The sequence below is a fragment of the Phoenix dactylifera genome, chromosome 5 (genome assembly GCF_051530095.1).
Source record: "Phoenix dactylifera cultivar Ajwa chromosome 5, Ajwa_hap1_PhDact_Kaust_v1.1, whole genome shotgun sequence".
Classification (NCBI taxonomy): Eukaryota; Viridiplantae; Streptophyta; class Magnoliopsida; order Arecales; family Arecaceae; genus Phoenix; species Phoenix dactylifera.
In genome coordinates this window covers 36,975,739-36,993,525 of record NC_143194.1, presented here as the reverse complement: position 1 = coordinate 36,993,525, position 17,787 = coordinate 36,975,739, and positions in this window count along the sequence as shown.

The window sequence follows — 17,787 nt, the reverse complement described above, 5'->3', positions numbered from 1 at the left end:
TCCGGCGCAACTTACTCCGAACGCTTGGAGGACAGTGATGGGCTTCCTGTCACTGTGTTTACTGCAGGGGATTCCTACCTCTGTCAACGTCTTCCGGCGACTTTTTATTTTTAAGTCGAATCCGGGAGACGGGGAGTGGCTCTACATTGCCCTTCGGGCGGGTCGGCCACTCTTCCATGGTGCCCCTTCATCCATTCATGGCTGGAAGGAGAAATTCTTCTTCCTGGGTTCTGAACGGTCCTGGGGGTTTGACCCCAGGTGGAGGCCGGCCCAGCTTAAGTCCATTAACAGGCTCCCCCAGCTTTCTCCGCGTGAGCAGGAGATCCTCGACACCATCCGCAGCCTTGGGGATGGGATTTTGCTGAACGGCCTCATTAGCGAGGACGCTCTGGTGAACGTGGGCCTGAGCTCGGCACGTCCTCAGAGTAAGGATAATTACAGCAACCTTTTATTTCCTTAATTGTTCTAATGTTCTAATTTTGTTCGTCTTTGCAGACATCGCAAAGATGGTGACGAAGAGCGAAGTTCTTTATGCTCGCTTCCAGAAGAGAGCGGCCGAGCTCTCAGGAGAGCCCGCCGAGTCGAGAAAGAAGCAGAAGGTCTCGGCAACCTCGACTCCCTCGGCGGCGGCGGTGGCCGAGGCGGGTCCTTCTCGCCCCGCGCATCCCGAGGCGGGGCCTTCTCGCCCTGCGCATCTCGAGGCGGGGCCTTCTCGCCCCGCTGACTCCGAGGCGGGTCCTTCTCAGCCCGCGCGCCCTGAGGCTGATCGGAGAGAGGGCGCGGGCTCCGGGGGCTCGGGCTCCAGAGCCCCGATGGCGCCCCTATGCCCGGCGCCCTTGGCGTAGGTCCCTGGTCGGCAGGACGCTCCAGTTGCCGACCAGGGGAGGAGTTCAGCGGGTCCCGTGCTTGCACGCCCCGCTATAGTTGTGCGGCGGTCAGATCGGCCGCTCATCCGACCCCAGCCCCCTAGCTCCGCGGCGGGGAGCAGTCAGGGAGCCCCGGGGTCGGCTCTGCCTAGGCCAGCCGATGCTGGCCTTCCGGGCCTATCAGGCTCGGAGGAACGGGTGCCCTATGCACCCACCTGGTCAGTGTTCGAGGGTGACTCAGCCCTCGAAAACCCACAAGTGGCGCGCGAGGTATTTCGGCTCGCGCTGCTCCCGGCTGACCGGGCCATGATGCAGTCCATGAGCTACAACACTTTCATGGACATTACCCACTGCAATACCGTCCGGGTGAGTAAGATTTTCCTCTTACGTGATTTGTAGAGAGATTTTTTACTCGTGGCACCTTACATCTCTCTTTTACAGCACTTGCACGAGACGGAGATGCTGATGCACCTGGTTCAAGAGTACCGGGAGAAAGTCCGAAGGTGCCAGCGCAGCTACGAGGAGGCCCAGAAGAGGTACATGGCCGCCGAGGCGAAGTACCTGGCCTCCGAGGAGAAATACCAGGCCTCTGAGGCCGAACAGCAGGTGCTCTAAGGGAAAGTCGGAGCATCTGATGAAAAGATTCGAGCTCTGACCGCTGAGCTCGATGAAGAGAAGGGCGCGCACGCATTGGCGAGGTCCGAGCTGCGCGCCGCAGAGGCTCGATTGGCCAAAGCCGAGCAGGCGTTGGCCTCCCGCGAGCAGGAGGTGGGGGATGCCCGCCTCCGACATTCGGAGCTCGAGCAGGAGCTGAGGGGCCTCGAGCGGAAAGCCGCGTACCACGAGGCCCGGGAGATAGAGGCCCGGGAGAATGCCCAAAACGCAGTGAAGCTCTTCCGCGAGTCGGAGGAGTTTTGCGAACTCATGGCAGAGGAGGGCGTGAACGGGCTGATCCAAGGCTTCCGGAATTTCCGCAACCAGTTGCGGCGGCTTCTCCCGGACTTCGATGTGAACCTGCTCAAGCCGGGAGCAGGGGTCGAAAGGCCGGGGGCGGAGGCGGAGGCAGAAACTCCGGAAGTCGACCAGGGAGGTCTGGCCGAGGCGGCCGAAGCCGTCCCCGAAGTTGCCGAGGTCGCCTCCGAGGCTACCCCTATTGCTGCCGAGGCCACCGAAGAGGCCCCGGGTGCTGAGCCAACCAGTCCCGGTACTGCCGAGGCCGAGGTGGTCGAGCTCGAGCCTTCGATGTAATTTTGGTTATTTCTTGTAAAGTCGGGATGGCCTCCCATACTTGTAAGGGCCAAACCCGAGTTTTGTACTTAGCCTACGGGCCTTTTTGAAATGAATATGCATTTCTTTTTGGAAACTCGTCTGTCGTAGTCCAAGTTTTTCTGCTCGGATCCGTTTTGGGTTCCGAAGATATAGGCTCTAGGGCCTCAGCTTTTCCCGCCACAGGGTTTGAGTTTAAGTTTGGCTTGCCGAGCTCCATTGCTCGGTCCTTCAACCAGTGGTATAGCAACGCTTGAGCTTATACCAAGGATTCGGGCTCGGAGAGTTTTTCGGTGCCTAGTCCAGGACTTGACCGAGCCCTAAGGCGGTCACCAGGACTCAAAACTTCAGCGAAGTTACCTATTTTCAATTCTCGCGTTGCCGGGGCGGACCACGTTCGTTTCTAACGAACAAGTCGAATGCCCGTCAGCTTGTGACGGGGATTCGCCGGACTTTGTATGATAATGTGCTGGTGTCACGAGCACTCCTTCGCCGAGGCGATCGGAGACGCTCCTCTGCTCGGGTCCGTTCCTTGAGGACATCGGCAGAGAATCCGAGAACAGAATAGGTAATGTAAACATTAATGTAGAAACATAAACGGGTACCTTCAACATGTGTCCTCGCGCCGAGGCGACTGAAGACACTTCTCTGCTCGGACTCCGTTCTTCGGGGACGTCGGCAGAGAAAAATCCGAAAATAGATAGAATAATGTAAAAGCATTACATAAATGGGTACCTTGTACCGTGTGCGTCCTTGCGCCGAGGCGACTGAAGACGCTTCTCTTGTACCATGTGTCCTTGCGCCGAGGCGACCGAAGACACTTCTCTGCTCGGACTCCGTTCTTTGGGAACGTCGGCAGAGAAAAATCCGAAAATAGATAGAATAATGTAGAAGCATTACATGAATGGGTACCTTGTACCGTGTGCGTCCTTGCGCCGAGGCGACTGAAGACGCTTCTCTTGTATCATGTGTCCTTGCGCCGAGGCGACTGAAGACACTTCTCTGCTCGGACTCCGTTCTTTGGGGACGTCGGCAGAGAAAAATCCGAAAATAGATAGAATAATGTAAAAGCATTACATAAATGGGTACCTTGTACCGTGTGCGTCCTTGCGCCGAGGCGACTGAAGACGCTTCTCTTGTATCATGTGTCCTTGCACCGAGGCGACTGAAGACACTTCTCTGCTCGGACTCCGTTCTTTGGGGACGTCGGCAGAGAAAAATCCGAAAATAGATAGAATAATGTAAAAGCATTACATAAATGGGTACCTTGTACCGTGTGCGTCCTTGCGCCGAGGCGACCGAAGACGCTTCTCTTGTACCATGTGTCCTTGCGCCGAGGCGACTGAAGACACTTCTCTGCTCGGACTCCGTTCTTTAGGGACGTCGGCAGAAAAAAATTCGAAAATAGATAGAATAATGTAAAAGCATTACATAAATGGGTACCTTGTACCGTGTGCATCCTTGCGCCCAGGCGACCGAAGACGCTTCTCTTGTACCATGTGTCCTTGCGCCGAGGCGACTGAAGACACTTCTCTGCTCGGACTCCGTTCTTTGGGGACGTCGGCAGAGAAAAATCCGAAAATAGATAGAATAATGTAAAAGCATTACATAAATGGGTACCTTGTACCGTGTGCGTCCTTGCGCCCAGGCGACTGAAGACGCTTCTCTTGTACCATGTGTCCTTGCGCCGAGGCGACTGAAGACACTTCTCTGCTCGGACTCCATTCTTTGGGGACGTCGGCAGAGAAAAATCCGAAAATAGATAGAATAATGTAAAAGCATTACATAAATGGGTACCTTGTACCGTGTGCGTCCTTGCGCCCAGGCGACCGAAGACGCTTCTCTTGTACCATGTGTCCTTGCGCCGAGGCGACTGAAGACACTTCTCTGCTCGGACTCCGTTCTTTGGGGACGTCGGCAGAGAAAAATCCGAAAATAGATAGAATAATGTAAAAGCATTACATAAATGGGTACCTTGTACCGTGTGCGTCCTTGCGCCCAGGCGACTGAAGACGCTTCTTTTGTACCATGTGTCCTTGCGCCGAGGCGACTGAAGACACTTCTCTGCTCGGACTCCGTTCTTTGGAGACGTCGGCAGAGATTCGGTGATGAAGAGCGGGCCGAACTCGTTGGCTGAAGCCGATGGAGCACGAGCCGAGCTCGTCCGGTCAGAGAGGACCGCTAACTCATAGCCGATGGAGCACGAGCCGAGCTCGTCCGGTCAGAGAGGACCGCTAACTCATAGCCGATGGAGCACGAGCCGAGCTCGTCTGGTCAGAGAGGACCGCTAACTCATATCCCGACGTCTCGAGCGTCCCTATAGCCGGGGCATCCCGACGTCTCGGGGCATCCCGACGGATCGGGGCATCCCGACGTCTCGGGGCATCCTGACCGTGGTCAGGGTAGGAGCACGAGCCGAGCTCGTCCGGTCAGAGAGGACCGCTAACTCATAGCCGATGGAGCACGAGCCGAGCTCGTCCGGTCAGAGAGGACCGCTAACTCATAGCCGATGGAGCACGAGCCGAGCTCGTCCGGTCAGAGAGGACCGCTAACTCATATCCCGACGTCTCGGGCCATCCCGACGGATCGGGGCATCCCGTTGCGGCAGGGCATCCCAATATATTGGGGCATCCTGACGTCTCAGGGTAGGAGCACGAGCCGAGCTCGTCCGGTCAGAGAGGACCGCTAACTCAGCCGATGGAGCACGAGCCGAGCTCGTCCGGTCAGAGAGGACCGCTAACTCATAGCCGATGGAGCACGAGCCGAGCTCGTCCGGTCAGAGAGGACCGCTAACTCATAGCCGATGGAGCACGAGCCGAGCTCGTCCGGTCAGAGAGGACCGCTAACTCATATCCCGACGTCTCGGGCGTCCCTATAGCCGGGGCATCCCGACGTCTCGGGGCATCCCGACGGATCGGGGCATCCCGACGTCTCGGGGCATCCTGACCGTGGTCAGGGTAGGAGCACGAGCCGAGCTCGTCCGGTCAGAGAGGACCGCTAACTCATAGCCGATGGAGCACGAGCCGAGCTCGTCCGGTCAGAGAGGACCGCTAACTCATAGCCGATGGAGCACGAGCCGAGCTCGTCCGGTCAGAGAGGACCGCTAACTCATATCCCGGCGTCTCGGGCATCCCTATAGCCGGGGCCTCCCGTTGCGGCAGGGCATCCTGACCGTGGTCAGGGTAGGAGAAATAATCCTGACACCATGAGATAATCAGGAAAATCAGTGAGCTCAAAATGAGTATGCGGACCATAGGTTTATTATAAAATGGAATTCATAAAACGAAATTCAATAGTTGAATAATGGGGAACTCCTTAGGGTTCTACTGATGGTACACGCGGAGATTTTCAGAGCTCCAGCTCCGCGGAATAAGAGTCCCGTCTAGGGACTCTAGCTGATAAGTCCCGGGTCGGTGGATGCGCGTGACTCGGTATGGTCCTTCCCAGTTTGGGGCCAGCTTCCCTTGCTCAGTTGGTCGGGAGGCTTCAGCTCTTCTGAGGACAAGATCCCCTGGTCTGAAAGATTTGATTTTGACCCTGGCGTTGTAGTACTGAGCTGTCTTTTGCTGGTACCTCGCCATACGAACTCGGGCGGCCTCCCTTGTTTCCTCGATCAAGTCGAGGTTGCTTCTGAGCTGCGAAGGGTTGGAGCCGGCATCATGATGCTCGACTCTTGGAGAGGGAAGCCCAAGTTCCAGTGGGATGACGGCCTCCGTTCCATATGTTAGGTTGAAGGGAGTCTCACCGGTGGGGACACGGAACGTGGTCCGGTAAGCCCACAGGACATTATATAGGTCTTCAACCCATTGTCCTTTGGATTTGTCGAGCCTGGCTTTGAGACCCTGCAAAATAGTACGATTTGTTACCTCGGTTTCTCCATTCGTTTGAGGATGCGCGACCGAGGTGAAGCGGTGGTCAATGCCAAGCTCGGAGCAGAACTCTCTGAAGTGAATGTTGTCGAATTGGCGACCGTTGTCAGAGATGAGGATGCGGGGAAGCCCGAATCTGCAGATAATGGACTTCCAAACAAAATCCCGCATCTTTTGCTCGGTGATCCGGGCAAGGGGCTCGGCTTCCACCCACTTGGTGAAGTAGTCGATGGAGACGACCAGAAATTTTCTTTGCCCGGTGGCCAGTGGAAATGGCCCTAGGATGTCAATTCCCCACGGGGCAAAAGGCCAAGGGGAGCTGATAGAAGTCAAAGGGGCCGAGGGCCGGCGCTGAACATTGGCGTTCCTTTGGCACCGGTCACATCTTTGGACGAAGTCCATAGCATCCTTCTGGAGTGTCGGCCAATAGTACCCTTGACGCAAAATTTTATGGGCCAATGCTCGCCCTCCCAAATGATTCCCGCAAATTCCTTCGTGGACTTCGCGTAGGGCATAATCAGCCTCCGTTGGGCGGAGGCATCTGAGGAGGGGAGAGGTGAAGGATCTCCGATAGAGCTTTTCCTCGTACAATATGTACCGGGTAGCGAGGCGTTTGATCCGGCGAGCCTCTTGTTCGTCGGTGGGGAGGACTTCGTCTTGCAGGTAGCCGATGAGTTCGTCCATCCAGCTTGGCTCGAACTCAGTGCAGAGGGTCTGCTCGGGCTCATCTGTACTAGGCTTTTGGAGATACTCCAGTACTGCCTCCTTGGGAAGCTCGCTCATGCGAGAGGACGCCAGCTTTGATAGCTGGTCGGCCCTGAGGTTCTCCGACCTGGCAACATGTTGAATGTGAAAAGAGTCCAGGGTCGAGGCGAGATCCCGTACCTTCTGAAGATACTTCTGCATGGTCGGGTCTCTGGCTTCGAAGTCGCCCACAATTTGGTTGACGACGAGCTGATAATCGCTGAAGGCCTTCAAGTCCTTCACTCCTAGCTCTTTGGCTAGCTTGAGCCCGGCGACGAGCGCTTCGTACTCCGCCATATTATTGGAAGCAGGGAACTCGAGACGCAGGGCTTGCTCGGCGACCACTCCTTCTGGGCTAGTGAGGATGAGCCCTGCTCCGCTACCCCCCGAGTTTGAAGAGCCATCGACATGCAGTGTCCATGTCAAACTCGGGGTCTGCTCCACTGGTGGTTCAGGTTCGATCCCGATCTCATCCAGTATAGTGCACTCGACAATAAAGTCTGCGAGCGCTTGTGCTTTGATCGCCGGTCTGGGTCGGTACTCGATGTCGAATTCGCCGAGTTCGATGGCCCATTTGGCGATCCGTCCCGCGCGATCTGATTTCTGCAGGATCTGCTTGACCGGCTGGTCGGTCAGCACAGCCACTGTGTGGGCTTGGAAGTACGGTTGGAGCCTTCGAGCCGAGATGACCAGAGCATAGGCGGTCTTCTCGAGCTTGGTGTATCGGGTCTCGGCGTCCCTCAAGACCCGGCTGGTATAATACACTGGCTTTTGAAGTTTGCCCTCCTCTCGGACCAGGACCGAGCTTACTGCCACAGGGGAGACGGCCAGATACAGGTAGAGAAGCTCGCCCTGGTGAGGCTTTGTGAGCAGGGGAGGGGAAGCCAGGAGGTGCTTGAGCTCTTCAAAAGATTGCTGGCACTTGTCCGACCACAAAAAATTCTTCGGCTTCTTGAGGGCTGCGAAGAATGGAAGGCAGCGCTCAGCCGAGCGGGAGATGAATCTCCCGAGGGCTGCAACTCGGCCTGTGAGCCGTTGTACCTCCTTGACCGTCCTGGGGGGCGTCATCTTTTGGAGGGCTCGGATCTTCTCTGGATTGGCCTCAATTCCTCGCTGTGTAATAATGAAGCCGAGGAATTTGCCGGAGGTAACCCCGAATGCACACTTGGCTGGATTGAGCTTCATCTGGTACTTTCGGAGTGTGGATAATGCTTCATTGAGGTCGGCTATATGATCTTGCGCCACCTTGCTTTTCACCAACATGTCATCCACATAGACCTCCATATTCCGGCCTATTTGATCTTTGAAGATCCGGCTGACCAGTCTTTGATAGGTTGCCCCGGCATTTTTCAAGCCGAACGGCATCACCTTGTAGCAGTAGGTTCCCCCATCGGTGATAAAGGCGGTCTTCTCCTCGTCTTCTGGCGCCATGCGGATCTGGTTGTATCCGGAAAAGGCGTCCATGAATGCCAGCAGCTCGTGACCCGAGGTGGAGTCCACGAGCTGGTCGATGCTGGGGAGTGGGAAGCTGTCCTTTGGGCAGGCTTTATTCAGGTCGGTGTAGTCCACACACATGCGCCACTTCCCGTTGGCCTTCTTGACGAGAACCACATTGGCGAGCCACTCCGGGTAGGCTATCTTCCGGATGAAGCCGGCTCCAAGGAGCTTACTGACCTCCTCGGCTGCTGCTCGCTGGCGCTCAGGAGCGGCGCCTCGCTTCTTCTGCCGCACAGGCTTGCTGGTTGGCTTTACTTGGAGCCGGTGGACCATGACCTCTGGATCTATCTCCGGCATGTCCGCAGGTGACCATGCGAAGACATCCATGTTGTCTCGCAGGAAATTGACGAGACGACTCCTCTCGTGCTCATCGAGGCCAGAGCCGACCTGCACGGTTAGCTCAGGGAAGCTCTCTCGTAAGGGAACTTGGATTAGTAACTCACCGGGCTGTACCCGCTCTTTCTGAGGGTCGACCCGTGCCTCCATGACCTCAGTTGAGGGCTGGTCAGTCGCTGGGGCAGGCATTTCGGCGGGTCGCTTTGCCTCGTGGGTCGCCAGGTAGCATCTCCTTGCCACCATTTGGTCCCCTCGGACTTCGCCGACCCCCTGGCTGGTGGGGAATCGCATGAGCAGGTGATGAGTGGAGACCACCGCTCGGAGGGCGTTGAGGCCTGGCCTTCCGAGGATGGCATTATAGACCGAGGGAAGGCGTATCACGAGGAAGTTCATCCCCACGGTACTTTCTCGGGGGGCGAGCCCGGCTGTGACCAAAAGGTCGATCTCGCCCTCTACTGGGACTGAATCCCCAGTGAATCCAACCAACGGAGCATTCATCCTCCGCAGCTGTTCTTTGGTCACCCCATTTTACAATATGCACCAAAGTACAAAACGTTCGCCGAGCTTCCGTTATCAACTAAGATGCGTTTTACATCAAATCTATTTATGATCATGGAGATGACCACGGCATCATCATGGGGAGTTTCGACTCCCTCTAAATCATCATCTGAAAAGGAGATGGCTTCAGAGGCGTGCAGGCGCTTTGAGGAGGTTTCTTCCTCCGAAGCTTCTCCAGCCGAGGCTCCTCCTCGGATAGTGTTGATGACGCCGGCGATGGGCCTGTTGGCATTCGAACCTTCAGGCCGTGCTGCTCCTTCGGCGGGCTGCTTCTCTTCACGCCGGCCTTGCACAAACCGATCGAGCACCCCTCGGCGGATGAGTGCTTCGATCTCATTTCGGAGCTGGTAACACTCCTCGGTATCATGGCCTTGATCCCGGTGGAAACGGCAATACTTCCGGTTATCGCGCCGGGTTCGGGTATCAGGCTTCGGAGGTGGGAGCCGGATGCGATCCCGACTCTCGATCTCCATGAGGATTTCGGCCCGAGGAGCGTTGAGGGGAGTGTATCTTTCATACCTCCCTTCAGGTGCAGGAGCTTGCAGTGGGAACCTCGGGCGGGGTGGTGACCTCTGCCGTGGCGGTCCCCTCAGCCGGGGTGGACTCTTTGGGCGGGGCGGATTCTTAGCTCGTTGCGGAGACGGACTTTTAGGCTGGCCGCGCTCCTCGCGGCGTCTCTTCTTGGGGTTCTGCTCGGCTCCGCCCCGCCTGGCTGCCACGGCTTCTTCTGCCTTGGCGTACTTCCGCGCCCGAGCGAACATTTCGGTGAGGTCCGCAGGAAAACTCTTCTCGATCGAGAAGAGAAATCTGTAGGACCGGGCTCCAGTCTTCAGCGCCGACATGGCGATTGACTGGTCAAGCTCCCGGACCTCCCATGTTGCGGAGGTGAACCGATCCAAATACTCCTTGAAGGATTCTCCCTCCTTTTGCTTGATATCGAGGAGGGAGTCGGATGTCCGCCGCTGGGGCTGGCTGGCGGCGAAATTGCCAGCAAACTGTCTGCCGAGCTGCTCAAAGGAGGAGACAGTACTCGGCTTTAGCCCGGTAAACCACAGCCGGGCTGGTCCTCGGAGTGTCGCCGGGAAAGCTTTGCACATCATGGCCTCCGAGGCTCCTTGTAGGGTCATTAAGACCCGGTAGCTTTCCAGGTGGTCCAGGAGATCAGCCTTGCCGTTGTAGGGCTCCACCTGGGGCATCTTGAACCGTAACGGGACCGGTTTATCTTCAATTTCCTGGGAGAAGGGCGACTTCGTATTGAACTCGAAGTCGCCGTTACGTCCTGACTTCCTCCCGTGGAGTGCCTGGATTTGACGTTCCAGCCTCTCGACCTTCCGGTCGAGTTCATCGTTTTGGAGAATCGCTACAGCGGTTCGTTCGAGCGCAGGTTGCCCTGGAACCGACTCAGCTTCTGAAGGCTGTGGCCAACCTCCGTGGCCTCGGGCTGGGCGCTCTCTCCAGGGGGAGGCTTGGACTTGGGAGTCCTGACCTTGAAGGGGAAGTCCACTTGTAGAAGGCTCCGGCTGAACCGGAGCTGGAGGAGGCGGTGCCGTTGGGATGCCCCTGGGTTGCAGGCTTTGGACAGCGGTAGCCAGGGCCTGCACTTGTTGTACCAGGGCATCGAACTGCTCCGGCCGAACTTGATGAACTGACTCGGTCGGAGGTGATGAGTTCCGGACGGAACGCTCCGGACTAGGTGGAGGTCGTTGAGAGGCATTGGAAGCCCCTTTGCTTCTTAGCTTCATGGCAGCGAACTCGGGCCCTTCCTCTAGCGCCAACTGTTGCTGGAAATTGGACCCGGGGGCCGCCGCGAAGCCGGAGAAGGAGGAGCTCCGCTGCTACAGGGGGCGGACGGCGGTGCGCCGGCCGGCTGCGTCCTCCACCGTGGGGCGTGGGAGCGTCCGAAGAGGGGTGGTGCGTCCAGTCCTGTCCTGTCCTGCAAAAAAGCCGGTGGCCGGGCTCCCCGGCGCCGGCCCTCCGATGCCTAAGTCAGAGGGGGCAAGTATGTGGAGAGAGCGGGGAGGAGAGTATGTGGAGAAGATACAGAGGATATCAGGATAAGATCAAGAAGATGAAAGGGATGATGTCATCAATTGTGTCTGTGCTTCCTCCCACCCCGTCCCGGAGGGTTCAGTCCGGGGAGTTTTTGTTAGGGGTTTCTCAGAGTCCGTCCTCCTCCTCTTCCCCCCAGGCTTCCTTTTATAAAAGGATTTGGTTACCTGGGAGGTGACAGGAGGTTTGTCCTGTTCTGTGATAATTGGGCACGATTTAGCCCATTAATGGCGTAGTGGAGAACGGGACCGGATCAGACCGGAACCAGGAAGTTGTCACGGTCGATCGGACCTGTTGGAGTTGTTGAACCGCCGGCCGTGGTGGGCTTGGGGTCCGTGGATGGTAAGTGCATTTATTACCGAATGAACCGGCGGTCAGGTAGAGCCATACGCTCTGATGGTTCAGTGATCCGGAGATCGTCTTGGGCCGTGTTCATTAAATGACTGAGTGCATCGGAGACTTGAGGGAGTCTCGTGCATTAATGGCAGGTCGTGGCGAATGCCTGCGAAGATCTTATGCCTTGATGGCTTGGAGATAACGGCAGGTTGCAAACTGTAAGAGTTGTCAACTCACTTGGACTTTAGGCGGAGGTTAAACATTAAGGCATCGGCTCGGCAGGGGTGCCGAGCCGAGCTGGTCGCCCAATGGGGCGCCCTGTGGCGGGGCCGCTTTGAGTACTCCTGGTCGGCGCTCTTTAGGCGAGCACCTTCTAGCAGAGCGCCTCTATTCGGCGCTTTTTGCCCCCTGGTCGGCATCCCTTGGCCGAGCATCCCTACTTTGATTATTTTGGCTGGGTGCCTCTTCTTGGCGCTCTCTCTGGTCGGCATCCCTTGGCCGAGCAGTTCTCTGGTCGGCACACCTTGGCCGAGCAGCTTTCCGGTCGGCGCTCTTTGGCCGAGTGCCTCCGTGGATGTATGACTTGGAGTTTTTCCCCCAACAATGATCATAGCCATTGCAAAAATTTTGAACAATTGTAATTGGAATACATGTCCTTTCTGATCCAAATTAGGATTGGAGAGAATCCAAATCCAAGCCGAAGATGGATAAAAGCTGTTCTCCATTTTTTTTCCTCAGCGGAACTTAGTTTGTTGAGCTTGAAAACTTTATTTTTATTTTTTTGAACTTTTTTTTGTTGTTTTTTTTTTGAGAAAGAATATTTTTGTTATTTGATGGGGGCATCCAATTCCAGCTGATCCTCCTTGCTTTTTTTTTCTTTCTTTTTCTTTTCTAATAATACGGGAGGCTGGAAAACCAGGAAAAGTAGCCACTTTTTCTTGTTAAAACTTAATTGCAATCTTCCATATGACCAAAATACCCTGATACTTATATGACAGCCTGGTACAATATACATGAAGATACTCTTATCGTTCACATATTCTAACAATCAGCTTGCTTGTACTATATAAATAGATTACTTGACAATCTATTTATATGCTAGTCCTTGATCACATGTTCAGTTATTAAAATGCACAGGAATACAGGATTTCAGATCCAGGCGTGTATATCTTATGTGATTGTAATTTTCGTACATGCATGATCAAGGACCACAATTGTAGCATGTCATGAAATGACCTAGTGTATGTCAAATCCAAGCCACTTGTTGCATGTATATCCGGCCAACATCAACCGCTACCATAAGAGAGGGACATCTGATGGCACATTTTGGAGGAACGAAAATCTTCAGATGTGCACACCATAGGAGATCGTATAGAGTAGTCTTCCTTCTTGCCACATTCTATCGTATCCATTTTAAAGAGGAAATGGGTCAAGACTCCTCCTACTAATGGAGTCTATCCTATTGGAGTTTTGACTTATAAAAAAATAATAATTTTATAAAATAAATAGACCAGCCTTATCTTCTAAATTTTAGATTTTTTAAAAACTTTAAAATTTGTATCCTTTTCTTCAAATACTTCTTTCAAAAGGGTTGCGACTCTTCTGAAAGAACGTTGGTTCTAGTTTCTATAAAGATGTAATATTTCTAAAACATCACATTTTCGAAAATATTTGCACTGTATTGGTCATCGAGCAGAGCCTATAAATAGGCTTTGGGTCCGGTATTTTGGATTACTCAATCCACATTACTACTTCTCCACTTCCTAAGATGAGATATAAATTTTCTCTCTTTTTTTTCTTTTCTCTTCTTCCAAGCTTGTTTCGAGTTTTCTTTTTCATTTGGGCATCTAAAGGAGTCGGTTAGGTTAAACCTCCCTAGCGATCGTGCTCATTTAAAAAAGGATCGGGCTGAGCCGGATTATTGTACCTTGAGGATGAGATCGCGTGGACCTTTACGTAAAGGGCAAATCACGTTCTTAGGGTAATGTATATTACATGCCTCGATCTATTTAAGCTCTTTTCAATCTTCTGATTTTATTCTAGTAGATTATTCCTTTATAATACTTTTATATAATAAAGATATAGAGGTTTTAAGCAAAAATTTTCCAACATGTCCATCCCGTGACTTAAAAAAAAAGCATGAAACATCATCATCCGCTCGAATTCCTATCTTCTTTATCGTCAAGTTATCCTTCCCTCTCCATCCATCCGTGAGGCTTTCCTCTTTCTGTCCATGTCTCTTTCTCTTTCTTTGAAATACGAAGTCTTTTCCTCCCTATGGCCATGGACTGTGTTTACCAATATATAATATACGGTCAGATGATACACACTTAGCAAATCAGACATCCAATGATTCATTAACACTACTAGACAAATTGATATACAATTTTTAGAATATTGTATTCACTAGTGTACAATACAAGCCTAGGTGATACACACTTGACAGATATTTGATATGTACTTTAAACTTCTTTGATACATACACATCAGTGACCCAGTATATACTTTTAGGCAAATCGATACACATTTAAGCAAATTAATATATAGTTTCCAAAATACTATGTTAATCAATACGCAATATATGTCTAGGTGATACATACTTGATGGATTTCTAATACATACTTTAATTAGGCTTTTTACTCAACAACAACTTAATACCTACTTTTAGACAAATTGATGCATAGTTTCTAGAATATTTTATTCACTATTACATAATATATGCCAAGGTGATGCACATTGGATGGATTTTTGATACATACTTTAAGCTTCTTTGATATATATTCAACAACCCAATGCATATCTCCAGACAAATTGATACACAGTTTCTAAAACATGATATTTACCAGTATACAATCTATAGCCATGTGATACACACTTAGGACTAACGTCTTTACATAGAAAGAAAAGAAAGTGGGCAAGACGCCAAGCAAAGACAGAAGGTTCGAAAGAGGAGAAAGAGACTTAAGGAGAAGAAATAGACTTAGAAGGATGAGAAATGCCTCACAGACGACTAGAGAGTGAAGGAGCATGGCTTGACCAAGAAGAAGAGAGATATGAACGGACAGCTCTACAGACAATGCTTCATATATATATATATATATATATATATATATATATATATATATATATATATATATATATATATATATATATATATATATATATATATATATATTAAATCATGAGATGAACAAACTTTATTAGTAAGAAAAGGTTTATCCATTTTGACTCTTCGGTTTCCACTTTAAGTTTGATACGATATGGTAGATAGTAAAAAAGGAAGACCCTATACAATATCGATTAGGGGTGGTAAAATATGACCCAACCCGCCAACCCGATCCGTATTCGATCCGTCATAAACAGGTTTGGATCGTAAATAGGTTGACCCGTTTAACCTATTTATTAATTAGGTCGGATACAGATTTTAGATATTTAACCCGTTTAACCCATTTAATATATGGTAATATAGCCCATAGAGAAGTGAGGCCAAAGGCCCAAAATGTTATAGAATATACACATATATAGTTGCCAGTCGGACCCCTCTATGTTGTTGAATGTTATATGGGTCGGGTAGGGCACAATCCAACTTCTCTGTCCCCATTAGCGGCGCTCGGTTCATCAACCCAACTTCTCCATCCCCATTAGCAGCGAAAACGAAACCCTTAGAGAGAGAGAGAGAGCGAGAAGCTAGATTGGTTGTTAATGGCGGGAGGCTCGGTGGCGTCGTCGGGGGGAGTGAGCCCTGGCTTGGTGAGGGTCGTCCTCTTGTTGATGGGGCTGGGACTTGCCGTATGCATAGTCGGACCCCCTCTATATTGGCACCTCGCCGAAGCCCTCGGCTGCTCCTCCGCCTGCTCCCCTTGCATCTGCGACGGCTCCTCCCAACCCTTCCTCTCTATCTCCGAAGGTATTCTTCTTCTTATTCTTCTTTGATCCACTGCTCTCCTTCTTGTTTTTGCTCGAATCTGAGATCTGATCTCCTCCTACCACGGATCTCGAGCATGCCCGTGAATAAAGATCGCATCTCGAGCTATCGCCGAGGATGACCACCTCCTTCGCAGGCTCCTCCCTCGGCCCCTTCGAGGACCGCAACAAGGCCGCGCTCCGTGGCTCGGCTCCTTCGGCTCATGCCCAATTCTGCCACCACCGACTCTTCCGCAGCCGCCATCCCGGATATCCGCCACTGTAGAGATCCCTGCGCCGTCGATCTCGCTTCCTCCAACTCCCCCAGCACTCTGATCTGAGTGAGACCTCTTTGCCTTATTAACCTTTATTTTTTTTATTAAATAGGTTAAACGGGTCGGATCGGGTTATCTGTTTCAATCGGGTTCAGGTTGTAATTTCCGACCTGTTTAATAAATAGGTCGGGTTCGGATTTATAATTTTCTGATCCGACCTGTATCTGACTTGATCCGTTTATGTCCGACCTGATCCGATTGCCACCCCTAATATCGATGCAAGCACAAAAAGATTTTTGTTAGTTTCAGAGTATTTCATGACCCCCTATGGTGGTCAGTCTCCAAGCTTTTGACCGTTATAAATTGATCACATGAAGAATAAAGAACGGTTGACCATGGCACCGGACCCCCTTTTACTGGGGTCTCCTCGACCAAAGTTCCAGCCGGGGAATCAAATCTCAAGGCACTCAACCTCCATATTGCCCACGCTAGAAAAGGAAAATTCCCAACTTTGATTCTCCACAAAAGTCCCACAAGTGACAAAAAAAGTTGAAGCTTTTTCTCATAAAAATAGTTGGATGGCTGATCCTAAAAACCTTCATCCTCTAATTCTAAAAGAAAATGTGGTCATCCCTGACACTCAAGCCTGATCTAAAATAAAAGGGGCGAACAAAGAAAAAGAAGGGCATCATGATAACGTAAGAAGTGAAGTTCTTCTCTTCTAGATACTCTCTCTCTCTCTCTCTCTCTCTCTCGCTCTCGCTCTCTTTCTCTCTCTCTCTCTCCCAGCTTCTTTAAGAAGATATGGATGGGCATGCACTAAACTTTGGTTAATTATTTATATTTGTTTAATGCAAATGGAGACACCCTTTAATCCTCTTTTGCGCCGCTGTCCATGTAACCGGTGGTATAAGTCAAAGAACTTCCTTTCCACTATACAAGTTCTCTTCATCATTTCTATTCCTCTACTCTCTCCATTACAACATATAATGTGATGAACAATATACTACAACAAATGGTTTGGTTGGAGGCCGTTTTCAGAATACCATTCCTGTCATTAAGGAGGAGGGGGAGGTAGAGCATTTAGGGGTGGGGTGGGGGGGGGGAGGGAGAGAGAGAGAGGGTGCATGGAAGGTCATTGGTTGGAGAGTGAGGTGGGATCGATAGTGGACTGAGATTTAGAATCACAAGACGCATTGGAAAGTGCTACGTGAATCGAGAGTCGAGAAGATAGGAACAGACGAGGAATGCTTATTTTAATAGGGAGAGGGGCAGCGGGGAACAGCTGTCCATTTATTCCATTCAGACGGGAGCAACAAGTAGACAACCCAACGTTCCTTTCTCCTCCTATATAAACCCCTCAAACCCTTTCCTTGATCCCCACACAAACAAGCTCTCTTTCTATAGGGGATTTCAATTCAAGTTCCTCCAGTGATGTTGTCATAGGCATGAGGAGATAGGGGATAGGTTTGTTGCGAGTTGTGGCGTGAGTTCTGGAGAAGAGTGGGCTTAATGGAGGTTGACAGAAGAGAGTGAGCACCCATGGTGCTTTCTTGCATGGCTTCATGCTCGAAGCTATGTGTGCCCACTTCTCTTTCTGTCAACCGCCACCAACTCCATGTCTAAATGACGTGGGGCCTTTGGTGGTGCGCTGCTCTTCTCCTTTGGAAGACTTCTAAACTTTCTACATATATAGGTTGTTTTCTAAAGACCGAAGACATGCACATCGTATTGCATGGTTCTTGGTGAACCTAATTCTTTCTTACTTAAGCATGCAACAGGTTTTCCACGTAGAGCAATTTAGCTGTCTTTCTAATTTGACATGATGCCATGCATATGTGAATGGAAGTATCAGCTTAGACTGCCGCTTAGCCTGCCAGATAAGTTTTCCAGTATTGATCCTGTGCATTTATGGCTGATGAGTTATGGTGTTTGATAGCCCTAAAGACTGATATATATTTGATAATCGAACATAAAGGTCTACAACTATGTCAATCCAAACTGCTAACTAAGGTAGCAATTCATTTAACTTCAGGTTGATTTATAATAATTTGGTTCTGCATGATCGGTGAAATATATAGTTTTTAA